This window comes from Aphelocoma coerulescens (assembly GCF_041296385.1).
Source record: "Aphelocoma coerulescens isolate FSJ_1873_10779 chromosome Z unlocalized genomic scaffold, UR_Acoe_1.0 ChrZ, whole genome shotgun sequence".
Taxonomy (NCBI): domain Eukaryota; kingdom Metazoa; phylum Chordata; class Aves; order Passeriformes; family Corvidae; genus Aphelocoma; species Aphelocoma coerulescens.
The window spans coordinates 1,687,207-1,691,006 of NW_027184085.1; the positions used below are offsets into that span (position 1 = coordinate 1,687,207).

Sequence of the window (3,800 nt, forward strand, 5' to 3'; positions counted from 1 at the left end):
CGGGGTGGCTCCCTCCTGGTTCCTGCTGAGCACAGGGCCATCACTGCAGGAACACTTCACCAAAAACCACCAACAGAATAGCTGAGATCTTTAAACAATTATTTTTCCTTTAACAAAAAGTTGCTACTGTGAAAGTAGAGGTGTGCAAGTGGCACTGGATGAGAAATAACACTGGTGCTTGTTCTGTGGAAGTTTTTATGGATATGGATATATGGTTTTTATATCTTGTGTACAACCAGAGAAGCTCCCTGTAGCAGAACACAGCTGAATGCACTCGAGAATGCTTTTATTTATCTACTCTACAGCTCAGCAACAGTAAACACTGTCTCCCCTTCACGAAAAATGGCTCATCCATGTTTATATCCATAATAACATGCCCATTTCCAAGTTTTCCTTTGAAATTTCATCTGCTTGAAATGCCACAACTGGATGAAATGGTTTGGGAATATGTCTGAAGTTGAGCTGACCTTGCTTGCACATGTGAAACTTCCCTGGGTGAAGCAAAGAGAGCTGTCTGTGGGTTTGCTTTTTGGGAGTTGCAAGTATCCTGTTTATTTGGATTAGCCTTGTCATTTTGCCTCCAAACTCCAGCCATGAAATTGGGTGTTTAACAGAAGGAGTTTAGTAGAGTTTCACCTCATACTCAGGACCTGCCAGGAGCATTTACACGTGCAGCTTGATGGGGGATTGCAGTAACGGGGATGGGGACAAACTTTGAGGAAAAGAAGAGTTTTGATGCCACTGACTACCTTCCAGGAGATCCTCTTGCCCTAAAAAATCAGGAAAAAAATCCCAAACCACTCAGCAATAGCAACAACTCAACTTTTCCTACAGTGAATCACTTAACAGAGCTTTTCAGCGCTGTTCTGCCCTGTGGTCTCCTTCTGGTTCTGTTTCCCCTCTTTCTATGTATATCAGCAGTTGGATTATCTGGATTTAGATGTCCACCTGGCTGAGATCCTTAATAATGAGTCAGTGGCACTTCCCAGCTGTGCACAGGCCCCTGCGTGTGGCTGCAAGTCCCCAGGAAGAAGCTCTGTAGGTATTTTCAGCTTTTCTAAGTGACTGAAATATAGAAAGCTCTTTGTCACTGTCAGCAAATGACAACAGGAACACCTGAGTGGAAGGAAGGAGAAAGGAAATGTGGTTTTTCTTTCACAGAAGTACAAATTCCAAGAAATGGAAGAAAAACAACAAAAATCTGACTGCAAATTAAAAACTCCAAATAAAATAAGCCTGTTCTGGGGAGTCAAGATTTTCCCTTTCCATCCAGAATGTGGTTTTAAACAAAAAAAAAGCCCTACACATCTTCACCAGTGTGGGGGAGAATATTCCTGGGCATCTCCGCCCATCAGCTTTCCAGTAACATGCATTATTTTGTCTTCCCTTGTGTACAAGCTGCAGCCTGCAGATTACAGGGACAGCTATCTGCAAACAGTTGATACTGGGACTAAAGCTGGTGAAATTTGGAAGTGTGCCTGTTCCACAGCTTCGGTGCTGTCATGCTGCAGATATACCCTGATGGAAAACACAGGGAGAACTACAAATCCATGGCTTCCTTTAGAAAACAATGACAAAAACCTCAAAAGCACCTGCATCCTGCGTGCAGTGTAAGTGATGATGCTTTACTTGCTGCTGAACTTGTGGTAACATGAGCTCAAAGACACACTGACGGGACCAGTACAAAAGCTGCACTGAAAATTGTTTTGGAAACATCTTGGGAATTAAATGCTTGGAGAAAGAATAGGTTGTTCCAACATCACTGACATTGAGCAGGGGAAACAAAACTGGCTATGAAAAATACAAATATTAATGTAGATAAAAATGGCGCCTTGGAGAAGACACACCTGGAAATAGAGCAGCTTCTTGGTGAACTCCCCTCATGTGGTCACGCAAATCCTCTCTGCAAGCAGCAGAGTCCGAAGGGCTCTTCAGGAGTGTCCATTCCTCCCTAAGAGAAAGGATAAATATGAGATAAATCACCTTCTATAGTGCCCATTGTCTCCACTGACTGTGACAAACCTCTGGCTGAGACTGGAATGTCAAAACTTTTAGCAGCCTGAGGGCACCGAGGAGCCTTCTGTGTCCAGGTTGGATGGTCCAGCTGGCCCTTCTCTTTCTGTGCTGCTCCAAGTCGATGGGAATCTCTTAGAATCATTGAGATGTTTAGGTTGAAAAAGCCCTCAGACCATCAAGTCCAACCATTCCCAGCTCTGCCAAGGCCACCACTGACCCATGTTCCCAAGTGCCACATCTATCAAACTTTTAAAACCCTCCAGGCATGGGGACTCCAAAACTGCCCAGGGCAGCTGTGCCAGGGCCGGACAACCCTTTCCATGGAAAAATTTTCCCTAATATCCAGCCTGAGCCTCCCCTGGCACAGCTTGAGGCCATTTCCTCTCATCGTGTCACTTGTTAACTGGGGGAGGAGACTGACCCCCACCTGGCTGCCCCCTCCTGTCAGGGAGCTGTGCAGAGCAAAAGATCTTCATTCTCCTTGCTGTGATGGCACCTGGGAGAGCTGGGTGAATGCAGATCCTTCTCCTTTAACAGGCTCTGCCCGGGAAGTGTTTGCTGCAGCTGCTGCCTGGATACTTCGGTAAGCTCAGATTTCAAGCCTTTTGTCTGCCCCAAATCACATTGTTCTCTTATCCATGAGCTCCTGCTCATACGAGACATCCTCGTCAGGTTTGGCAGTGCATCTGGTGGGCACCGTGACTTTGCTGGTGAATTTGGTGTAGTTTAAGCCCCGGGGTGCAGTGCTGGGAGTGTGTGTCCCGTGGGAACGGCGTAGGCTGGGGTACCTGTGCTCCACGGGTGATCCCGTGGGTGTCAGACCCACAAGTTACATCCTTGGATTACAGTGTGGTACTGTGAAGACAGGAAGGGGAGAGGTCAGCTTAATTACACTGCCGAATATGAGTGATTTTGTAACCTTCCTGCCACAACAATTCATCCAGCAATGAATCTGGATGAAGCCTATTCATTCAGATTTTGCAAGCATAGGAAGAAAGGTCCCTAAATACCCTCCAGCAATTTATTTTGAGTAGTCTCCAACTGCTCTCTCAAGAAGTTTCTGTTGTGTTAAACGCCTTATTGCATTGAGAAGCATCTCCTCTTCCTTGGAAAGTGGCTTTTTACAGGGGGCAGATAGTGATAGGACAAGGAGCAACAGTTTTAAATTTAGAGGGGTAATTTAGCGTGGATGCTGGGAGGAAATCCTTCCCTGTGAGGGTGGGCAGGCCCTGGCACAGGTTTCCAAGAGCAGCTGTGGCTGCCCCATCCCTGGCAGTGTCCAAGGCCAGGTTGGAAGGGGGCTTGGAGCAGCCTGGGACAGTGGAAGGTGTCCCTGCCCATGGCAGGGGTGGGACTGGATGAGTTTTAAGGTCCCTTCCATCCCAAACCATTCTGGGATTCCCTGTGAAATGTCCCTTCCATAAGAAGGGGCCTTGACTTGCTGGTGGTCTTTGGATCATTTTTTCTCTCCCTAACACCATAATTACGTTAATGATGTGTCAGCCTGTAGCCATGGCAGCTGAACACTGGTCCCCTCTGGTCATGGTAAAAGATGGTTGTATGTCCAGGGTGGGAGCAGAGGACAATTCTTTCTGGCTCAGCTGGTCAGGGAGCTGCTGAAACACTTCCATGTTGGAAAAATTTTTGTGGAAGCACAACCTGCCCTATGTGGCCAGTGAGTGATTCGGTTAAATAGCCAGTAAGTTCCTCCTGCCATTTTGACTGGAATATGGGATTTTCCTGCCCTAGCTCCCTGTTAAACAGGTGCTTTGTATCATCTGGAA

General features: G+C 46.7%; 1 long non-coding RNA gene across 1 annotated transcript; it reads right to left on the bottom strand.

The window, feature by feature from the left end:
- Positions 1-263: 263 nt before the first annotated feature.
- LOC138103735 (uncharacterized) lies at positions 264-2,301 on the bottom strand. Its single transcript, XR_011147824.1, has 3 exons — positions 2,023-2,301; positions 1,848-1,951; positions 264-1,116 (listed from the first exon to the last, which is right to left on the bottom strand). It is a non-coding gene; the product is annotated as an uncharacterized lncRNA (long non-coding RNA).
- Between the last annotated feature and the right edge of the window lie 1,499 nt (positions 2,302-3,800).